This window comes from Aulonocara sp. 'chitande type north' Nkhata Bay, linkage group LG8, assembly GCF_057382095.1.
Source record: "Aulonocara sp. 'chitande type north' Nkhata Bay isolate Kocher_YH1m ecotype deep benthic linkage group LG8, A_spYH_male_GT1.1, whole genome shotgun sequence".
In the NCBI taxonomy this organism is placed as follows: Eukaryota; Metazoa; Chordata; class Actinopteri; order Cichliformes; family Cichlidae; genus Aulonocara; species Aulonocara sp. 'chitande type north' Nkhata Bay.
Window position 1 is genome coordinate 2,981,235 of NC_141351.1, and position 24,766 is coordinate 3,006,000.

The following is a 24,766-nucleotide window of genomic DNA, read 5'->3' on the forward strand; positions in this document are numbered from 1 at the left end:
AATGGGAGTCACACTACAGTAGTTTTCCAGTTAAAACACTCTCAGATTGCCAGATTGGCTTGGTTTCACCTTTCAGCTCTTGTGTTTCCTGTGGCCTGATTTTAAATATGCCATCTTCATGTATTCCACATGACTGCTTGTAGGTAGCCTGGTGTTATTATGTGTTTACTGGCGAATCCTCTCATGGCCGTAGGTGGGTAATTTGAGTGCAGTGTGCATGCAGGTGAATATGAACACAAAGCCTCACGTAAACTACTTGAATTCATTACGCCACTAACTGTGCAAGAGGCAAGCTGTTCCTTGGCAGCGAGCCACCCCAGTTTAAAAGGCAGCGAGATGGAAGTGAAGATGGATGGAGGGAAGCTTGCAGCCAAGTCTGCACTGCCTGCAGGAGAGATAATCAGAGCTCCTGCTCCTCTCCTAACGAGTACTTTCAGTGTGGGCAGTGCTAGGCCAACGTTAACAGCCTCAAACACCTCATCAGAGGCTGGAAGTAAGAGTCAGATAAGGCAACAAACAGAGTCTGAGTGAGTGTGTGCGTATCAAACATTTGTTGAAAGGAAAAATCAAGAGTGTCAACTGTGTGTGACAGTTTAGCCTGAGTACAAGACGAATCTGCGAGCTCATGTTTCATTTGTTCTGGCAGAGTGCATCTGAAATGTGCTGCAACAGATTTCAACCCAGTGCTACCTGTTTAGGGCCAATCAGCCATGTGTCTGGTATGTGGCAGGTTTGATCCAATGACTAGAGAGAAGTGTTATCATCAAAGTTCTTACTTGGAACACACTTGAAAAAAAAAAAGCTTTTGTATCAGTATTAACATTTGGACTCTAACACTCACTGACACACAGTTTCAAATTATGCAATCTCTTACTTTTTTGTCATTCAGTGCTGCATCACTTGGTTGTGCACATGTGGAAACCTCAGGAGCTAAACCATGAAGCCAACGTATAGCTAGCAGAAACAGTATGTAAGTCAATCCTGATAGCCTCCCATGTTAAAATGTCCAGATTTACAGCTTTAAAAATACTGATACAAAATGCAGTTTTGTGGCCCTGAAAGGTCAAATGCACTGCAATTACATTTTATTTATATATCACAAATTATAATTGTCACTTCAAGAAGTGTAGGGTATTGTAGGGTAAAAACTCGTCAATAACACAGAGAAGACCTCAACAATCAGACGACCCCTTATGAACAAAACCAGGCTCAGGGAGGGGTGGCCATCTGTCATGACCGGTTGGGGGTGAGGGGAGGAAGACAAGACAAAAAACACACTATTGCAGCATACCTCAGGGAGGATTCAGCGCCACCTGATCCAGCCCTAACTATACACCTTACGAAAAAGTACTAAAAGCACCAAGAAGTATTGCATGAGTTGGAGAAAAAACATGCTACGGTGTGATACGAATTAAGTGATTAAAAAAAAATTATCTGCATCTTCTGGTTTCTATACTTATGCAGCTCTTCAGTCACTGTTGCCTCAGAAACTCTTTTGTTGTGTTTTGTATGTTTTTGACTGCTGAGGGCCACCGTAGTTTTGGCCTCTGTGCATAACTTCCATGACATAGCAATTGAGTGAGTGGGTCTGGATATTTTGATTGACACGTCTGCTGGGTGTCTTCCACTACTCGAGTCATTAAACTGGATGTCTTTATTGAATTCATGCTGCTGGTGCTTTCTTGAGCACTTTTGGCTGAGCTAATATTGTGGCTTGTCGTGTGGTACAGTCCATCCAGGAAGTTTGTGCTTCAGTTTTGGTGAAATCCTAGTGTTTTATTAATCAGTTCCTTAGCACTTATTAGCCCATATATGTGTGTGTGTGCACTGCACCTGCACGCTTTGAATGCATTTTGTCAATCAAGCCAGATATTGTTAGCTGATAAATTAGCGCCCCACCCCCCATCCAATGAAGCTTCAAAATACTGCTTTTATCTCTTATCCTGCCTCTTGTCTGTGCTTACTATTAACATCCCATGCTAATCCGAAATGAAATGAGTGCTTTCAGACTAATTCAACAGTTTATACAGTGAGGGGGAAAAAAGTGAATTGTAAACAAGCTCATTCGTTCTCTTTATGTTCTTGCACTTAAATGTGGCCAAAAGCGCACATGCACACACATACAAACACACACACGTGCAGCGGTAGAGCAATAACACTGTCAACATCGGCAGTGAGAAGGGCAGGATCGCAGCCCTGCCACTGTCTGTCTGCCACCTTGTCATATAAATCTGCAACACAACTCCCTGGCACACGCCGGGGTGTGGATGGATGAACCCTCAGTGTGTGCACAGATGGTGGGAGAGCATGTGCATGCAAAAACCTGTTCATAATCGAGACCATATAAAACCGTGTCTGTCAAGAACATGTAATTGATTGTGTGTGTGTGTGTGTGTGCGTGTGTGTGTGTGTGTGTGTGTGTGTGTGTGTGTGTGTGTGTGTGTGTGTGTGTGTGTGTGTCGACAGTGACAGTATTATTGGACTGTTCGGGATGCAGAGGGATGTTGAAGCTGTAGGCAATGAAAGATGAGGGGTAATCTTAAGTGAAAGGTCTTTGCTCTGCTCATGTAGCAGCATGTCTATGAACACACTTAAATGTGTGTGTGTGTGTGTGTGTGTCAGATTCATTTTTTTTAGTCAGCGGCAATGTGACATGAAATGAATCAGTCTGTTAGACATTTTGTCTGACTGATTGCAGTCCGTTGGACAGTGAATGTTTGGCAACAGATTGCCATCAAACGAGGGTCTCACGTACTCAACATCTGTGCAACAAGCTTTTTGCCTTAACTACTTGCAGTTGGTTAATGAATGCAAATTTTTTAATGCAATCACCATTATAATTTCCTAGTTGCAAGCAGTTTGTTGTCCTAATTAAGGTCAACATTTTGACGTCAAGTGGTGTAGAAATGTCTTCATGAGCTGTTTCTATGTGCTTCTCGTAATGAATGATTCTACTTTGGACACACTGAACAGTGAACAGAAATATGAAAAAAGTCCAATATTCAAGACCGGAAAAAGTTTTGGTTAGAAATCAAACTCATACCTTTTTTACTAGAAGGTAGCTGTAGGACTGAATTTAGGCAAATGGAACAGATGCATTATTGTGCAGCTTTAAAGTCCTGTTGCCAGTTCTGTTGCTTTTACTCACTGAAGAGCTGATTAAAGCTTTTAACATTATTAAAATCCATCTTGGGTTTCAAAGGACAGAAAAGTAGTAAACGGTGTCATAATCAATTAATGTAATGACAATCACCGTTTCCATTCAAGCACACTAAAACAAGTAGAAAACAACTGTTATAAAGTGATTAGTTACACTGACCGTGATGTTACAAGTTGTAAAATGTGTATGCCTGCGTGTGTGTGTGTGCGAGTGTGCGCACTCGCCTTCATTTTCTGCTGCCGCTGCCTCGTGTCCTGGCGAGGCAGAGCTGCTGCCGGGCACCTTGACTGAATCATGTTCATTACCTCTGCTACTGGAGCCCTAATGTGGCTTTATGGGGAGCGTGCAGCGTCCCACAGGACAAATTAGGCCGCAGATCGCTACATTTGAGGAATAAAAGTGGCTATTCAAAAAGCAGATTGTTCCAATTTTGTCATTAGTTTTACTGCTGGGCTGACAGACGATAGATGTCTGAGGTGGCTATATGATATTTGTTTGAAAGGTTTTGTTCTTAAAAGCTACAAGGCCAAATTGGGAAGTAAAATAAAAATAATAATCATAAATGTTTTGATCTTGCAATTATCCTTCTTATTTTTGCTGTAATATTTATGTGCTCATCTTGTATTGTACAAGATATAGAAGATAACCAAAGCCAGAAATGAAAAAATTAAGTGCATATATATATATATATATATAAGATAAGATAAGATAAGATAAGATAAGATAGAACTTTATTAATCCCTCAGGTGGGTTCCTCTGGGAAATTCGACTTCCAAAAAGCACAGCAACGACCGAAGTTACAGTTACATATATATATATATATATATATATATATATATATATATATATATATATATATATATATGTATATTTAAACAGTAGTTGCTACTACAGATACACATTATCTCAGGATTAGATTCAACTCTTATGAAAATACACAGCAAGAAGGAGCAGCAGGCCTCCACCAATGAACACTAATTATCTGTGTCATTCTTGTGTCGTTGTGTGTGCAGTTTGCAACCCTTGTGAAAATGTTATGTTAGCGAGGCAAAGGATTAGGTGTCAGCATGGGGGTCTACAACTAGCGGGGGGCATGAGAGGCTGCTGTGCATGGCTAAAGCATGTACTGAATGAATCCTAAGTAAGTGTGTTGGCTTGAATTTATATAGCAAGAATCTATGTTCCGTGTACATCGTACATTGGCTTTATTTGTATGTACTAAAAGCTACTGTAGCAGTTTCTCTGTTTTGGAGTGGAACAAACAGATATAATTATGTGACAAAAAATTGAGGGTTTGCAATTGTTGCAATTGCAAATGTTTTTCACACTTTTGTTGGTCATGTAGTGTAGTAGTATCAGTAGTTTAAGTACAGTATAAATGCATTGTTCAGGTAAACAAGCTATGTTACGTTGTACAAATGTGAAAACACAAGTTGCTTAATGTCAACAGGTCTTCAAGGCAGACAGGCTTGTGGTACTTGTTTAATGGAAAATAATGTATCACAATATTAATATTTGCGGTTCAGAACATTTTTTTAAATTCAACATAAATTTGTTTTAATAAAAAATCAAGGTATGGTCTGTTTTTGGCTTATTTGGTTAATTAAAGGGACTTATTATATTTTTCCTTCTTGTTTATCATACATATATTGGTTTACTATATACAATAGTTGATGTTCATATTAAATTTTGACAAGTTTCAAGTTAACAGCTCAGCTCAGGCTTCAGACTGTCCTGACAGCTTATCCTCTACTTGGCTCTGTATGAGGTCGTATCTGAGAGTCGATGTCCTTAATATGATCGTCTCAGGCTCACAGTGAGGGAAATGAGTACAGAAACTCCACCCACCTGCTGTTAAATCCTCCTGTTTACAAAGTGGTGCAAGTTAGAAAAGCTGGCTTACAGGGATGAGGAAGTAGCTAAAACTGTTTGTTTGTCTCTGGGTAACATCAGTTGCAAAAGGACCTCTGTGACTGGGTATGACGCAGTGATTGCCAGCAACCTACTGAATCTCCTGGGCGAAACACATTTTCCCCTCACAATCAACGGTTGCCGAGCGTTTTCTAGGCCAGCATGACTGAGTCTTAACACAGAGGATGAACTAAGCAGCATAGAAGTAATGATTACTTAGAACTGTAATGCCAAGTTACTCTAGTAGAAATCAAGAATAAAAATATGAGCCTGGAAATGAGTATACCAGTAAAATCAAAGCATTATAGGAATAGATTATGAATGCAAGGTTAATGTCATAAAGCTGGTCTCCTCATGGATTTGATTTAAATGATTTTGCAATCTCTAAACCTGCCTAACACAACCAGATACAATACATGGAGTCAAAGGACAGATACTTTTTACTGGTATTACTTTGTTACTTTGTTGGAAACCTTGGTCTCAGCCATACTCAGGTCATCTGCAATGATTCTCTGGCCAGGTTTCGTAGCCGCTCTGTCGTAGTCCACATGGTGGAGATGTGCTGTCAGAAATCTCTTTGCACGACTCTCTGACTGCCTAAAGCCCTGGAGGAAAAGCTGTGCTAACCAGCCAGACTATCAGACTCCAAGAGCACTGAGACCCCCAACCCTCATCATTTCCCTCCTTCCACATGAGTCAAAGAGCCCTTCTTTTACATGCCAGCTGACTGCAGGAGGAAGGAGAGGACAGCAAGGGGAAGAGAGCGTGGCCTGTCGAGGGCAGAGGGCTGGCTAAAACCCACGCTGAGTTTTAAGCATCTAACCTCTGATTACACCAGTGTGTATATTCTCTAAAAGACCATTCAACAAATGTGCAATACATGTAATACTGCTATAATACATATTATATAAGTCTACTGCTTCGCAATAGCAAGCTGCAGCTGTTATGGCACATGGACATCAGAGCTATCGGTGTTGCTCTGATATCTATAACCCAACCTGCGTTATGATCTGCTGGAGAAACTGCAGAAACTCTGTGTGAGGAAGAAGAAGTAGCGCTAGAATAAAAGCAAACCCCAGCTGGTCGGCTCTTCCATCCTTCCTGCTCAATGGTTGCTTGACAAAGGTGCAGCTGTAATCATAGTGTTTACTTTTTCATTCATTAACTGCATGTCCTCAAACATGATTGGCAATCGGTGTGAATCGTAGATCGTGCGAGTGCTACTTCTGCTCCCTTACATGTTAGACTGAGTTAAGACTGGATGCGTCACTGATTCCCTGCCTTATCTTGAGTTACAAAGTGGTAGCTGCTTGCAGACATCTCTTTGAGTCTTTCTCAGAATATTTCACGCTTTCCATTCATCCAGACTCTGTTGCCACTTTTCTGTCAACTCTCTCTACTATCCTTTCTAATAAAGGCAAAATCCCTAAAATAAATTCTTAAAAGAGAAGTAGGGAAAAAGGTCATGATCTGAAGGATATCGCATTACCTGTCAAAACATGGTGCAGGCAATGTTATGGCACGGGCTACCTGCAGAACCGATGATGTGATTGCAGAAGTGGCAGGATGAATACTAAGCATACAGAGCTGTACTTTCTGCTCCAAATCTGTAAAACAGAGCAGACAGCACTTCACAGTGTAAACTGATAATGACCTAAAATAATAAGCGTTTCTCAAGTCAAAGATATGGGATAATCTTCAATGGACAATTTAGTCATCTGATCTCAAACCAATAGATCAAACTTTCCAGTTACTGAAGACAAAACTGAAGTCAGAGAATCCCGCAAACAAACAACAGCTGAAGGTGGCTGTAATAAAGACTGATCAGTAAATGCCTAACATCTCTCGAAAATTCAAAAAAAAGTTTTGTTCTGAAGCCTCTGAATTCAAAAATTTTACACTTCAGTCATATGTTGATTTTTTACTTTAAATCCCACTGTGGTGCTGCGTGGAGGCTGTCTTTGCCTTTTTCTTTTAAACACAAAAACAGCTGTGAATGTTTTAAACTTTGTGTTTAGCTTCACAAATCTAAGCAAATTTGAACCTAACTCAGCACTCCTCACAGTGACAAATGACTTTCCTTAACCTGTTGATTTTTGTGTGATTACTCAATATTTCAAACGTAGTAAATCCAAACTGGTTCTTTTTGCGGATAATGGCTTCATCATTTGATGGCTTCCAGCTCACACTGGAGTACTTTGCAGCTGAGTGTGAAGCAGTGGGAAATTAGCAGCTCCAAGTCTGAGGCCATGGTTCTGAGCCAGAAAAGAGTTGAGTGTCCACTCCAGGTCAGGGACGAGTTGGTGCCCCAAGTGGAGGAGTTTAAGTATCTTGATAATGAGCACAGTGAGAGGGGAGCGAGAGACTGACAGATGGACTGGAGTCACGTCTGCAATGATGCGGATGCAGAATTGGCGCATCGGGGTGAAGATAGAGCTGAGCATGAAAGTCGATTCACCAGTCGATCTACGTCCCTACCCTCACCTAATAGGGTAGTGACTGAAAGGCTGAGGTTGCGGATACAAGCGACATGTCCTACCGGAGGAAGCCCAGAAGTACAAGAGATTATATCTCTTAGCTGGCCTGGGAACACCTCAGTGTTTCCCTGGAGGAGCTGAAGTAGGAGGCTGGGGGACAATTGATGAATGGATGATATTAGAGCAGATTTCCTTCTGAATAAAAAAATGAAATTCTTACAAGCAATTACTGCCACCAAAATGAATACAAGCTTCACAGGCAGTAGGGTATATTTCCACAAAAAATATGTTAATTTAATCAGTTAAATGAGGTGAATTATTTGAGCAAGTAAAGCTGCTGCACTGAAATATTTCTAACCACCAATTTCAGCAACAGACCTAAGTAAGACACACATACCTACACACACACACACACATATACCAGTCCTCCATTTCTCCAAATCACATAACACCTGAACCTCACACACAAACAAACACGGGTGTCCAAAGTGTTAAAGACGAGACCCACCTGCTAATCTCTCAGACAATCTGCCTACTGTAACCGACTTGATATGCAGGGATAACACACACACACTCTCTCTCTCTCACACACACACACATAATTAATGAACACACGTATTACTAGTGCACACACTTGCCACGGGCGCTTTCCACACACGCGGTTTACCCCAGTGTTTCATCCCTCATGGGGTGGAACATGTTCTTTCAGCACAGTGCACCCTCACAGTCCTCACTGAGCTAGCAGCGCTATTACTAATAAGGCAGAAAAATAAATATGGAAAGTCAAATTATACTCTGAGTCATATTGCATTGCGTGTTAAGTTGACACACAATAATAAGTCATTCACGTGTGCTACCGACGGTTTTGATTAATGAAACAGGATGAAAATACTTATTCAATTTAGGCTTTTGGATCCACTCTGAAGGTGACATACAATTTAAAAAAAAAAAATATAAAATAAGTAAATCCGTGAAGAAAAAACATTTATTTTTGACGAAGAGGTATGTGGAGTCAGATGAGAGAGCGCTGTGTTTAGAGGAAGGGGATGTTGGAAGGTTGACGAGTGAAACACCAGAACAGGATGCATCGGGGATGTGTCAACGCTGAGCCTGATGGAATAGCTGGCACCCATGCCACAGGGCATACACACACACAGATACAAACACACGCACACAGATTTTGCTGTAGACGGGCAGGCGTCCATCACTCGCATCGCTCCTCTCCTACCTCTCCTAACGCTGGCAAATTAGCAGGAATTTGTTGGGGAGGGCTGATTGTTTTCTCTTTAAACGGGGCTTGTTTTCGCTGGGGAAGTCTCTCTCTTGCATGAATATTGTGTGAATTGAGGTGAATGGAGGCCTTCATGAGCTGCGAGGTGGCTGTGGTCTCTCCTGCCACGCTGCCAGCCACGCGTCCTCTACCACAACTCTCGTGCTGATTGGCCCACCTGGAGGTAGGACTGTGCTTGGGCTTCAGCAAGTTTCAAACTGCAGATGCTTACAGAACGACTTCATTCAAGTGAGTGCAAATAACTGGTTTACCAGTTATTACTGTGTGGATAATTAAATGAATCTTATGTATGTAATGAAATCACAGTTGCCTCAAGATGCTTTAAAATATAAGGTTATAATATAATAATACAGAGAAGACCCCGGCAATCAGTTGAGAAAGCACTTGGCGAAAGTGGGAAAGAGAAACTCCTTTTATCAGGAAGAAATCTCAGACAGAACCAGGCTCAGGGAGGGGCGCCCATCTGCCACGACCGGTTGGAGCTTAGGTGAGGAAGACTGGTTCTTTTCCATGGCATGTCTTTTATCCTGAGTATAATAACAATTAATGATTAAACATGATTTTTTCAAAAGACACACAGAAAAAACTACAAATACCAAATAAGAAAGACAAAGTACAAGAGAAACCTGTTTGGAGTTGCAACTTTGTCAAACTTGGACCTCAGTTCCTGAAATTTAATTAACTTTAAGTAAGGGAAAGACCTTTTGGGGGTATGTCTGTGTAGCTTTTCAGTCATCCAGGTCATGGTAGTCTAAAGTGTTTAAGTTGAAGGCAGTTGGACTTGTTTTGAGACCTTGAAGATGTTTCACCTGTCATCCAAAAGGCTTCTTCAGTTCTAAAACCTGACGGGGAGTCCAAGGTATTTAACTTCTAATGGCGTTACCAATGCGGGGGTGGTCCCGACAACGCCAGAATATGTCAAAATATATTTGTGAGTCACCAGGACATGTCAGAACATATTTGTGAGTTGTGAGGGTCACATGGCTCCAGGTGTGAACAGCACTTAAATTGCCCGTGAAAGGATCTTAAGACTGCTTTAGGTGGCTGATACTTAATGTCATAGCTGAAAGGTTGATTCTGCCCAGAACGTCATTCAGATCTTGGTTCCATCAGTGGAAATTCATGAATTTGCAGGTACAGGAGCTTATTCCTTCAAATGGTTATTGACTGAAATGTTTCCATTGGCCAGCATTAAGTAAAATTTGGATGAATCCAGCCACTATGTCAAAAAGCACCTAGATCCAGTTTGCTATGATTCACTCAGCTGGACAATGGATGTATTAACAGAGCCAAATCTGGCATGGTGAGTCAGCCCTGCTCCCTATTCGTCCCAACAATTTGTCCTTCCAACTGCAAGAGGAAAAACATAATGTACCAGAATGTAATGTAATTAAAACATTGATCTACATGGGTGACATCAAGTCAATTTAAAGTCAAAAAAATGAGCTCCTGATTATTAGTAAAGAGTTGGTACCACTTCTGTTTATGCCCACAATGACTACAAATGAGCCACTGTGCCTTTGAGGTGCACAGGAGATTCTGTACCTTGTCCTTCGATCTTTATTTTTTATTCCCTAATTTAACTGAATTTTAATTGATGCATGCTGTAAGCTAAATGATACTGGACTCTATATCCAGTGTAAATATTTCACATACACTAAAGTGGCTTTAACAGTTAGGTTGATAATGTAACCCTAACAAAGAAAAACTGCAAGAGGTACATTCAGGCATTAAAGTGGGCCGAAATGATCCAGAAAAGCATTTCACTGTGTTCAGCTAATGATGAATTAAATCTTGCAGGCAGTTTATTATAAGATCACTTTTCATTGGCTGCAGGCTGGCATCTTTCCAGCTGATGCTGGTGAGGTGCTGGTTGCATTTGTGATGCAAACGTCAATAAAGTTGTGTTTGGTGTAATTTCAAATGTAGTGTTTGAAACGCTTCAACAAAAATCAACAAAAACTGTTAAAAAAAGGAGCAGTTTTGCATTGAGTTTACTAGATAAATGCAGAGCTTCTGTATTTTCTAGGGACAAAAAGTTAATGTGTGATACTGAGCGAAAAATGAAAGATTGTTTTTAAAGGTAAGACTGCTTAGAAAATAATCTTTCATTTTATAAACTAGAAATTTAAATCTTACATCTAGGGTCATAATTGAAGTTAGATTTTTTTTCCTTTCAATCATAGTGTATCTATACATGTGTGTGTGTGGCTCAGGTTGTCAATTAACGTGCACACTAAAAAAATGTTAGCTCATTTAATAACATGCATATTTTCATTGTAATTTTGTTGCATAAATACAACAAAATTAGGTCAATTTACTGCAATCTAGTTAAAGGAAATTTACTTGATTGGCAGACAGTCGTGGGGCAGCACGGTGGCATGATACTGTGCACGGTTAAACACTGTTGCCTCACAGCAAAAAGGTCCTGAGTTCAATTCCACCATCAGGCAGGGTTTTTCTGTGTGGAGTTTGCATGCGGGCTTCCTCCTACAGTCCAAAGACACGCAGTTAGTGAGCAAAGGTTATTGGAAACTCTAAATTCCCCATAGAGAGTGCAAATGGTTGTCTCTGTCTGTGTGTGAGACTGGCGACCTGTCCACGGTCTACCCTGCCTTTAACTGTAAGACAGTAAACATTCCTCCTGGCTGGCCTGGGAATGCCTTGGTGTTCCCCCAGACAAGAGGAGAGGGAGGTCTGGGCTTCTCTGCTTAGGGTGCTGCCCCTGCGACCTGGCCCCGGATAAGCAAAAGACGATGGATGGTAGACATTGAGTTTATAGCAAGCACATTTTCCTTAAAGGTTATGTAATTGTATAAATGAACCTTTTGATTTTATATATTTTAGTTGCATTTTACTCAAATAATTGGTGGTGAAAAATAATTTTTAGTGCATGCTGGAAACTACAGATACGTTAGGTTAGACTGCTGTGGCATGGAGCAGTTTACAATGATGGATGCTGGATTGATGCAGGGCAGACTGTGGTATCCGTGGTCACTGCCAGTTAGATACCGAATAGAAATTTCTGGAAGGATTTTGCAACAGCAAAGATAGTGGTTGAAGAGTAACTTCCAAAAAGTTTTGAAAACCTTATTTTTTTTTATAATAAACAAATCACAGTCACCTCAAAGTGGTTTATATTGTAAACCAAAGACCTTACAATAATACGAAGAAGAAAGTGTACTTTATTGGTCCCCGTGGGGAAAATCCCTCTCTGCATTTAACCCATTCACTCAGTGAAGCAGTGGGCAGCCATTGGGCGCCCGGGGAGCAGTGTGTAGGGACGGTACCTTGCTCAGGGGTACCTCAGGGTAGCTGTTCAGGGGAATCGAACCCCCGACCTTCCGATCATGGGGCCACCACTCTACCTACTGAGCTATCCCTGCCCTACAGAGAAGACCTCAACAATCAGACAACCCTGTATGAGCAAGCACTTGGGGACAGTGAGAAGAAAAAACTCCCTTTTCAAACAGGCAGAAACCTCCGGCAGGCTCAGGGAGGGTTGGCTGTCTGTCGTGGCCGGTTGAGGGTGATGCCTCATGTAACATCTGATCATGTACTGTGAATACAGTTGACTGAATCATAAAGTGTAGTAAACTTTGGTGGAGAAGCAGCATCGTTCAGTCGACCACAGCCTGGACACAAAGAAAGCAAAGCTGCTGGAGCTCACAATAAAAGTTATTACATGACTCATTTCTAAGCAAGTCATGTCCACACTGCACCACTGGACCGGAACTTTGGGTTCGCCCACCTCATTCCCATTGAAGCACCAACGTTCTTACAGTAACATCTGTCTAAAGAATGTTTCTTTCTATCAAACTACAAAATTTAACCTATATATTAACAGGGATTATTCATAATGATAAAAATAAAAAAGTTGGTTAATAAAAAAGAGCTATTCCTTAAAAACACAACCAAACACATGCAGTGCACATGACATACTACTTATTCACAAAGCCTTTAGGTTTTTACACTGATATAAAGTCACAAGTAAGACATATTTCTAGGCTTGGAGGACAAATTAATATTTAAAAATAAACAGACACATCTTGACCCTCTTCAGGCCTCTGTGTCAGTCACTCAGCTTGTTTCGCACAGACCGACTCCTGCTCTCTTCTCAAAAATAAAATGCTTCATTTAACTCTCCTTCCCACTCACACAGTTTCATGCATTCACACCTGTGATCTGTCCAGTATCCACCCTTTGCTAATACTAGACACTGAGCAGTAATGTCAGGTTGAGTGCCTTGCTTAAGTGCTGCCCTTTCCCTTATTAAACACATATAGACATATACAGTCCATGACTTGATTTTTGCAGCTCTTTTTGCCGTGTAATAGAAATGTCAGAACTGGATTGCTGAATGTTAATCTCAGCTAAATCTCAGTTTTTAATGCTGGCGCTAGTTTTCCAGAAAGACCTGCATGCTCGCTGTCATTTTCCCCGTAGTGATCATCCTTTGTGACAGGTGTGTTTACATGTATTCTCCAAGGCAGCTAATGAGAAAAGACTTGGTGGAACATGGCGTTTTGAGAGATTTATGGGTATTTTCCTTCTTACGTGCAGCATACGGAGCAGAGGCCATGCAGTCAGCACAGTCTGAGCGTGAACTGCATCTGCTCTGAGTCAAGCAGGTGGATGTTTACGTGTGTGGCCGCAGAGAACAGAGAGAGTGATATAAAGTCAAAAGAGGCAGGAAGATGATGTGTTGCTGGTGTTTCACTGTTTATGTCTTGTGTCTTCAAGTGTGCCGGTGGTGTTTGTGCAGACCTCTAAATGTGAGTGTGAAGGCTGACCACAGATGAAGTGTCCTCTCTATACAACCATGCAGCTGAATCACAGCAGTTTCAGGCCTCATACACACACACACCCTACCTTCTCTTCCAGTAACAAAAGTTAAAGAAACAAACATGCTGCTTCTCAGTCATGCCGCGATGTCCCCATAGAACTAAGCGTGCACATTTCTTTCACCCCGGCTTTTACTTCCAATTGTAACTTAATCATTTTGCCCTTAACAGAGCCAGCTCATTTTTTATACCACCTTGGTTTATTTTTACTCAGTTCTTTAACAGTAAATTGATGCCAAACTAATATTCAGCCACGCTTAGCTTTATTTAGGAAGTGCCATCTCTCTTCTCAAACAAAACATTATTTTGAGAGAAAGATCTTTCTGCTGTTTAGTTTTCTACAGTTTATTCTATCTATTCACAGCAACTGAGAAATACTTACCTCTAACATTAATGGAGCCTCATTTCTTCAAAGGGACAGAAAAGGTGATAGAGAGAAGTAAGACAAGTAAGTAAGATAAGATAGGAGAGAGCAGAAAGGAGTGCCCGATCTGGCTTCCCACACCTCCCCGCTGGATCGGGCTGTACGCTCTACCTCCCCACTGCCTCCCAGAAAAGGGAAGAAGAGCAGAGGGGAGAAGAGCGGAACGTTTTTCTTTCCTATTCTTTCATTCCTCCTTTTAGTTTCACTACCATGAGGTTATTTATCACTTAACTCATACAGCATTCAAATACAGCATTTAATATACATTTATATAGTTGCAGGTTTAAGCTGCTAATAATCCTGACATCTTGGAAATATACAGTACTGTTGTTAAGGTTCTAACACAGCTGAGCCCTCTAATTCAGGTTACCTTAATCCTGACATCTTGGAAATATACAGTTCTTTTAAATCCTCAGTACTGTCATGAGATTCTCATCAAAATCAAAGCAGACATTTACCGGCAACTTTTACTGAATAGACATTTAATTTTATCATCCAATTCAGCACACTTCGGATAAAATCAACAGGCCTGTGCCTACCTCTTTTTAAAGGCGCCTGTCCCCTCAGTTTGGTTGCCGGGTCACGCCTGCCTGTCTGACCACAACGGACCATACATCACCGTCTACACCTCCAATCCTCCCTCCTCAACCACCGGACGAAGCCCCCAAATGTTAAGGTTCAAAATTGAGGAGGGAGAGTACAAACCACCCTTGGTCCAGAAGCTCTTGGTCAAACAATGATTTTAATGAACACACGTGTGGGAAGACACTCTGTACGCAGACAGCCAGTAGTCCTCGATTTAATCAAAGCATGAACAGATATTTTATAGCATCAGGGTTTGATTTACTGACGCCCCTTCATGCGTCACAGATACATTTTATACATAGATCAGATCAACACTACAATGACTTTTCACCCAGAAAATCATCTTCTATTTTCATGGCTGGTACTTTCCGTTCTTGTCTTAAAGTAAATTGTTCCTCTTTCTTGCCGAGACAACAAGGACGGTTCCTCTTTTACCGAGACACTTTTGCAGTTACAACCAGACATGACTAATCTCTCCTCTAAATAAATTTAACTCATGTGTGTGTGTCACGACCTCACATGCTCTTTCTCAATTCACCTGTTGCACTTCTGACCTTTCACCAGACCAGAGGCTCACTGAGACTATGTGTATGTCTTCTACTAAATAAATGTTTTAACCAAGAACTTCTACTTAAAAGCTTAATATAAAATGATCTGATATATAAGTGTTTTGTAAGCATGTATTGCAATTCCTTCTATGGCTCCAAGTCACTTGCACAATAGATTGTCCGAACATCGCGCCGAACAAAGCTTCCGACCCCCAATTAATTGACCGAGCTCCAACTCTTTAATAAGCACAGATATGCATTGTGTATAAAATAGTCATAACTGCTTAAGGCCTTCTTAAAGCTATCTGTTACATTGTTAAAGCCTCGTCTTAGCCTGCTGCTCAAAATAACTTCCACTTCTGCAAAACTCTCCAAGCCTGTTTCCTGTCCTGTTACTTCTAGCCTTTCTGAAAGACACACTGTTCAACCCCTGAATGCAATATAAACTCCAGATTATATTATTAATGCAATGGTAATGATGACAATTATTTAACAATAGCAGTAAAATAATTTCCCTGCTCCACACTGTGTAAAAATCTCAAACTAGCAAGGCAAAAACTGACTTTTTGCAATTTTGAAGACCTTGAAAGTCAAAATTTGGTATGCTTTCTTAAGTCTCTCAGGGAAGCTTTCTTGTAATTTCTTCACATAGGCAGGAATAGCTCTCCAAAGTTCTTAAAGAACATTTAACGCTCTTCTTTTGATGGCAGCTGCGTTCTTTTCCATTCTCTGATAAGACAATCCCACACTTCTTCAACAATGTTGAGGTCCGGGCCCTGTGGAGGCCAATCCCTGACTGGTATTGTTCCATTGCATCTGTTTCTATCCAGGTATGCTTTTACTGAACTGGCAGTGTGTTTGGAATCATTGTAACGCTGAAAAATGAAGCTACTTCCAATTGCTTGTGATGGATCAAAATGTGACGGTAGCTTCTGCCTTCATAATTTAATCTGTTTTGATTTAATTAATTAATAAGATCCTGAACACCGCTGGCTGAAGTGCAGCCACGAACCATGACATGACAGTGTTGTATAGATGCTGGGGACACTTGCTTTCGTGCCTTTCTCCTGACCTCTTAAATTTAGACGATGATTTGAACCAAAACCTTCAAATTTGGATTAATCACATCACTGGACTTGTTGCCACTGATTGTCAGGCCAGCTCTTGTGTAATTTGGCATACCTCAGCTCTTTCTCCCCGTTTCCCCTTCTTTAAGAATGAGTGTTTAATGAGGCTTCAGTAAACAGTAGATGGATCAGCTGAATAGCCAGATTCATCTCTCAGTTGCTTGTCAGGTCTTTGCTGAAGCTTTACATATTTCTAAAGGACATGACTTTCAGATCGTTCATCTACTGTGGATATTTTTGTGTGTGTTATGTTTGGCATTTTTAGAGCAATGGGAACAAATATGTTTTTGCAATGGGCTGCTGGTAGCAAAGGGCCTAAAGATACAATGTAAATGTAGTTCTTAGCTAAGTTGTGCAGACAACACTGCTCCACGGCTTTTTTATGCTTGAAATTATCCATAGATTGATGTTAAGTGGCTGACCAATCAAACAATCTCAATTCTTCTGACAATTTTTAGGTACAAGAACTGTACTGAATGAACTAGAAGTCAAATAAAAACTTTCAATAACCTTCACAAAGCCTGGAGAACTCTTGCTCAAGAAGCTCTGGCTCCTTGGAAGCATGAAAAATGAGGGCTATTTAAACGGCGTTTTGCACAGTACTGTTTAATAGAAAGAAGATCCAGGAAGCATTCAAGCCATAATGCAAAACCAAAGTGAAAATAGAAGCCACTCTTATTTTATTGATCACTTAAAAATTACAATACTGCCATCTGGACATCGAATGGACCATCACTTGTGTTTTTTATGGTGACAAACACAATCAAAGTTCACATTTAGCAGCTCACACATTTGAAATGTGAGACGCGTCTATTAATTTATTTTTAAACATAACCTGACTACATCCACCTCCAGGTGTTTCACGGCGACCGTCCATCAAGCACTCAGTGTGGCAGCAGCTGCTGCAGCTGGACCACTGCAGGAACCAGCTGTGTGCATGTGTGTGTGCGTTTGCATGTGTGTGTGTGTCCTTCCAGCCAGCTGTGAGGAGAGTGAGAGGTCTTTTCCACCAAAGTCAGCAGCACCTGGGCCAGCTCAGGGCAGGACCAGCAGCCAGACCAGGCCACCCAGCTTATCCTGTGGACTATTAGTCCCAGACTGTCTATTGTTGTTTTAAGCAAAAATCCCCCTCAGATACTTTTACATCGCTCATCAGTCTGCAACGCTCAGTGCATTCCACAGGTTCATATGAGATGCAGTGCTGTGATTCATGCTTTAGGACCCACCTTGCCTGAACCTGCTCCCCTGATAAGCATGCAGAGAATGAGCTATACATTATATAAGCATGTAGAAAGAGCATTACCTTTTCTAAGACGAGAGACTAAGAGCTGGCCTCTGACTCTGCATCCTCTGTGTGGCCACCTATGGCATCCTAATGCGTCATCAATATTCAGCACATATGGCTTACAATAATAAGATAAATCATACTTTGGATAGAAACATAATCAGTTAACACACATAATCAATTATTTGTTTAGATCTTGTTGCAGGGTATTCTGGCTCAGGATCACCTGCTTGCAACATGTAATCCTGCAGGCACAGAAGATAGGAACTGAATTATGAAATCACATGTTTATTTTTTGAAGGTTCTTGTGTGTTTGCTAGAATTTATGGTGAAATGCAGGCGTGAAATGGACGAGAGGTTTGGATATCAGAAGTGGTCTGAAGAAAGGCATCGTGGAGAACTGGGTATCTACAAATGATTTATCTTATGCATGCAGAATGGCAGCTATTCAATGTTGCTATTGAATGTTAGTTCAAATAATCAAAATTCCTCCACAATTTTGGAAATCTTACCACTGAACAGCATGACTAATGGTCTCGGTCGTTCTCATTTCAGATGTCACATATTTACTTGTGTAGTACATGAATTTCCATAGGGTGGTGTCTTGAATCTGAAGATATGAGTCGGACACTTGCATTTTGCAACGTTTATGCTCCCTGGCATGTTTTAGTGATCATCTTAGATATACTGAATGCCTGCAAAAAAACAGTCTGCTCATATTTTGTGTCTACTCGCCCTTTGTCAGTAAAAGGCCCTCCTCTTTCCACTTCATAGCCAAGATGTTGACCAATGAGGATGAGACAAATGATAGATCTACCACAGTTACCACAGAGGCTGAAAATCTGAATAGCTCTATATCACATTGTTATCATTGTGAGCTTCAGATCAGTCTATTGACCTTGAAGGAGAGGTAAATAATTCTGGACATGCTCCTGTCTTAGTGAATTTCCATAGCTGTGTTTGATGCTGCAAAAGCACTTACAGTACAGGTGTAACATAAGTGCAAGTATGTGATTTTTAGGAAAATGAACCTCTGTTCCATCCATTGGTGACATGTTGGCCTACACTGAAAAAATGGGAATTGGCAGGCTTTTGAATTTGCACAAATGAATTTAGTTAATGCTACACAAGCCTCTCATGTTTCCCTTATTTACATGATTAAATAAAGTACCATTTATTTATAAACAATACTGAGACTACTCATTTTTCTTGCATTGATTTAAAGTGACTAAATTAGAATACTAAAACCATTGTAATCATGTTTGACCACAACCGGAAATGATGCAATATATTCAAAGACAACAACTAAATGTGATTGGATAATAAGACCTACCTTATCCAATAAGACAACAACATAATTTAAGGACAGCGCAATTGACCGCCAGATTCTGGAAGACTGTTCAGCCGCATGCAACCTTTGGCACTGAGTCAGGCATAGTGAGAAGGTAAGTAATTTAAATACATTTGTTTTAGTTGGGTACGTTTTCACAGAATTGTTGTAGTGCATGCTATATGAAACGTAATCTGTAATGCATCTACATGTTGTTTTTACAGTGCTAGCTAAAGTTGGTATTAGCTTTGTGGCTAAAGCTGAAAAATATTAACGAATTGCACATAGTCGGGAGAAAGCAGCTGTTGTCGGTCAGATATGGAATTTATGCATGTGACAGAGAGCACTGACGTTTTTGATGGCTTAGCAAGTTAAAACGTCACTGAGAGAGCGCAATAGTGTTTGTGTTACTCGTGCTAGCTATGGCTACAGTGGGTAATTAGTCTGGCTCTAACCGTCAGAGTTTCAGAAGCTGGGAGGGCCACAGTGCCATACCTTAATTCTTGCTGATGACATGCACTCAAGTTATAATAAGCATCCTGCCACCTTAGACGTGGGTTTGAGAACCTGTACCCATAAATGCCAAATCATTTTTCCATTTAGTCATTGTTTTAGGTGAAGTGTCACTTACTTGACTATTCTATCGGTCATGCCCAAATAATACAGCAGATATCTACAAGGAGATAAGTTTGTTCAACAGACTATGTCTTATTAAGTGATGTATTGTGAATTTTCCAACATCGGCCCAAAACAAATTAGGACCCTTTCCCCCCCCCTCTTTTTTTCTAGTTTGTGTAGAACATATGTGAGCTGCTTCTCAAAACATTATGTATAAATGAGGGAAAGATTGGTACTTTAAAGAAACCATTGATGCTCTTCTGGACTGGAATACCTTTCTTCAATTAAAATTAATGTTTTTTGTGATGGTGGAATTTTTACCTTTATGATTACAGAAGTCAAAACATCAGATGATGATAGCTTACCATCTAAACTCCCCATCTCTTGGCAAGTCTGAATTAGAGGGCTCAGCTGTATCGGCCTTTCTAGTGGATTTGCTTAAAGAGGAGATAGCTTAAGTCATTAGGTACATATTCCCTGACATTCTAGAGGTCAACCTTGCACAGTGTGTGACATTAAAGGGCATAACTTATAGAAATGGAATGGTACTGGCCCAAAGGGCAGCAGGTGGATTGCCAGAATACTGAAAAACCATATCTGCATTGTACCACAGCATATTCTACATTGTCAGAGAGCTTGGTGGCTGGTACAGAGAGCACGACAGAGCTTTTGAGCTCCGCCCAGTATCCACAAGAATATTCACTCTCGCTTCGCTCTGTGAACTCCTTGATACTTATCCATTGGTTGACTATGAGATTGGATCAGTCCACATTGTGACTTTAAAAAGGCATATAGAAATAAAAGGTGTTCATATAAGTGTAATAGGTTCAGTCGCATGTATTTCATTAGATAAATTCTTCTTTTTTATGTCTGATCTTTATAACTTTGAGTATTGGGTATGGATAGCTTTATGAAAACTAAACTGAAATGATTCTTTCTGAATGTCTGATATTTAATTCTTTTTTTCCTACAGAGTCCTATGGGGAGTCCTATGGTCCTAAAGACTGTTTTGGCTGACGGAACCTGTCGAAGGCTCACTCTCTAATGGAGTGCCTGAATCAACTGAGGATCTCATCGCTGAAGTCAAGAGACAGTGTTGTCTTCAGGGCAGTTTCAGACTTCAGTTTATGGATTCCTTGTTTGGGAATGAGTTTCTTAACCTTACCTCAGTTTCAGAAGTAGCAGACAAGGGGACTCTTAAAGCTATTGACATGTCAAAGCCCACCACATGGATATAAAAAAGAGTAAAAGAGTTGGTGAAACTCAAGATGGAAAAGACTTTTTCATACAGAAGACATGAAGTTGTTCGTGATGCACCAATGGTGGAGGCTTTCATGGCAAGATGGCCTGCTCTATTTGATTTCCATGAGGTAAGGTTTGCCTCATACACGGTGTTCTTGTGGTATTAGCCTAAAATGGTTAAGGCACAGTTGTTATTTGACAGCCCATTTCTTCAGCATGAGTGATTGAGGCCTTCTTCCAGGTATTAAACCTTTGAAGCTCATTTCTCTGTGCTCATGTTTTCAGATCAACGCTGAGTTTAAGAGAATTGCCACTATCCCCCCTCAAACAAAGTTCCTGGCTCAGCTGGATCTCCACTTGGACAACCTGGTGAAGTTGGTCAACAGAAGAGGAGAGCTTGGACTAATACTGAAAAGAATTGTGGCATAAATGGATAATGTAAGTGATAAAGCCTCAACATTCACTTAACATGATCCTCTTTGGATGAAATTTTACAATTGTGGAAGATTTCAAATGTTTTCCCATGATAAATTCTCTCATTTTGTATTTTTACATCTGCTTGTTTTTTTAACCTTCACTTTGTCAACTTATTATTAATTGCCAGTAAACCTATTATTAATTTGTGTGCCTTTACTTTAAAAACATTCATGTAAAGTACACTATTAAAACTTAAATGAAGGACAAGAGCTGAATGAAGATGCTAATTACATACATTTCATTTCAGTGTGAAGATGTTGATGCTGAGTGTGTCAAGGGAGTGTGTATCTACATGGGTGAAGACCCTGGCATGCTTATCCAGGAGTATGTGGTATGTACTTGTCTTTTTTTTCTTTTTTTTTTTTTTTGGACTTTCCACAGTGTGTCATATTACTTACTTGGAAATGACTAACATGGCTTCTTTTTTACAGGGCATGGAAGAACGTGCCATCAGTGAGACTGTTGAAGACACCACTGTTTGAATTTATCTTCTTAAAGAGCAAGCTTCAGCAGATGAACAAGAGTTGTCCTTGCAGGCATCAGGGTGGCGAAGACTTTGGATAATGTAGCATTTGCTGTGATAATGCTATTTGGACTAATGTATGCATTAAACCTTGCCTACCCTGCTGACCTTCGCTGCAACTTTGACGTTTTCCAGAAGGTTTTCATGGAACTGGATGGAGCTAAACTCTCTAAAGTTCTTGCTTTCAAAAACCATCTGTTTCATTGAAAAGTCAAAGACTGCACTTCTGCAATTCTTTGCAGTTTTTCATTTTGTGTTCAGTAACGTTATACTGCTTATGTTTTTATTGCTTTCCCCTCGTGTGACTGCAATGCAGGATAATTTTTCCTTTTGGTATCATGTTGTAAGAAATTTCTACTGACGATTTTTAGCAATATGTTCTAAGTCAACCTTAATGTCCTGCTTACATGTTTAAAATGAAGATTAAAATTCATGTAGGTGTTTGGTATTAGTTATGTAACAATGTCATTTAAGGCTCAACTTAGTTGAAATCTTATACAGGTAAATACATGTACAGAAGCTGAAACTGTTGTCAAATAACACACAAGTTATATTTGGATAAATCTGTTTATTCATAAAAGCGTGTTGCTTTTTTTCAGGTAGTCTTAATTTAGTTTACATTTTCAATTGTGTAATTAATACAAATGTTATATGTAAGAGATGACGGGATCATCTATAAGCACTTTCTTTTATGTGCTGCTGAGGTCAGTTTTTTGTGAAATATTTGCAAATATATTCTCAAACTAACTTTTTCTTTTAGTTATTTCTGCAGGCTATCTTTAAAAATGTGTTAACAAGTTTATATGGATGCGATTTTGGACTTGTTCATGGCAGAATTGCTGCTTTCACTGCTGTTACAGTTTAATAAAGGTGAATTGTTCAGTAGCACTCACAGTCTTTGCCTTTTTTGTCAATAATAATCAGTTAATATTTCAATTGAAAAAATTAAGTAGGATTTAAAGCCATAATTTGTGTTGCAGGAACATAATTGCAATGTGTTTACATTACATAATATCATTGCATACCACTGGCAAATAAAAATAAGTTGGTGTTAAACATTAAAATATATTGACATTATGCAATACATTTATATTATGATAATAGATTAATATTAGTACATCAAACATGATTTTTTAAAGTAATCTGATGTAAATAAAATACTTTGATCTGACAAGCATTAATTACTTGAGGGAAAGTGGAAAATTAAGTCAGTCACACTTATTCATATTATGTGGGACCGATGTACACAATAAAATCAAGTAAATTGAAAGAACTTTTTTTTTCAGTGTACCACTAAAATTCCATTCGTGACGCTGCTGTTAAATACATCATTATTATCATGACAGAAAGAAATTCAAATCCCACCTTGAGTTAGGAGAAGTAACCTGCTGCATTTTAAACAGAGGAAGAGAATTGTTGCTTAACCAGACGTCACCCCTGCACGGGCTAAGGCAGCTTTCAGCCTGATCCCCAAGCCGCGAAAACCCTCGCTAAGAGAAAGAGCAGCTTTACAGCAGGATTAGAGCCCCGTCTACCTTTTCCTCCTTTTTCTTTTCTGTCTCGCTCTCTCTTCTTTCTACCTAGGACAAACATAACATAGCCTGCTATTCATGTCACATCTTGCCAGTAGCCATCACCTCGATGGGAGCCAGTGCTCCACGCACGGTCTGGTGTTGAGTTCCACCAATAGGGGCAGGTTACCAGCTCCCACTGCCAACAATGTCCATAGAGTGCAAATGTTTATTTTAAAAGTTATGTTCGAGTATTGATTTTATTTCATTTTCCCTCCTCCTAGGCCGCCTGCTCTTGGCTCAGGTAAAGTGCCTGTCCATCATGAGGTTTTCCTGCTGGAGCCAGGCATGTTGTCTGTCTCATAAAAGCCGCTACTATAGTATAATGTAGCCCCGTGCCCCGAAATGTCCGCCTTTCCTCTCCAAGCACGCTGAGCTTCCACTGAGGATGTGTGTGTGTAGTGTGTGGGCCCTGTCCAAGAAAAATATGTTAGGGGGCCTCATGTCTTATAATAGTCTGGACATAGAATATCTCACCTACTAGCAGGAAAAATATAACAGTTAACATTAATACCCGATATGTCTCTTTACCCACTTATCTTATTTTATATACTGACCCTGTATTTGTATTCAATTAGCTTTAAATGGGTGTATGTTTAATATATGGAGTCACACTAACATTCTCTGTTCCCAAAACATATAGCATAAAATATATTATCTTTCGCGCTTCCTGTCTGAAGTGCGGCTCACTTTCCACCGTGTTCGTGCTTTCTGGAGCAGGTTATTACTTTTGAAAAAGACAGAAAAAGATCCGAAATAGCTCGCGCGCAAGACATGAGCCAGACGTCCTGTCATTCCCTGCAGCACTCCTGAAGCGAGGCAGACGATAACTACGATAAGTCTGAAGATGAAAGCGGACAGCAGCAGGTATAAAGGTCACTGTGTTAGCTGCTCTGTTTCAAAGTCCGCAAACATTTCTACAGCTTGTTAAAAACACACTTGGGTTTGAGTAGTTCCAAATGAAATCAATCCTCAGTATAAGTGCTTTGTTTGTTTAATTGGCAGCATTTTCAGATGACGAATTATTCGAAACTGCCCGTGGCCTCAGGACCATTAGATTAAGTTTATCTACTAGACAGAGTTTAGACCGTCCAAAGTTTAAGTGGCATAAAAAAGTTTATGAACCCTCTGGAATGTTTCTGTTTGTGCAAAAGTTTTGAGACACCCTTCAAATTTTTATAGTTGGCTTCCAAGAAGCCAGACTTTCATCTAATTTTTAAAGTAGTCTTGAGCCAGACCACTGTTCTCCAGGCTTTCACAGGGTCTTTGGCTGCTTTTTCATTCAGTTTCAGTCCAATCGTTTTACCTGATTATTTTCAGATGAATGTTTTTTGTTTGTTTGGCCACTAATAT

General features: G+C 40.1%; 1 pseudogene; it reads left to right on the forward strand.

Annotated features, from left to right (window-relative positions):
• Nucleotides 1–336: 336 nt before the first annotated feature.
• LOC147322854 (uncharacterized) lies at nucleotides 337–22,379 on the forward strand (annotated as a pseudogene).
• The last annotated feature ends 2,387 nt before the right edge of the window (nucleotides 22,380–24,766 follow it).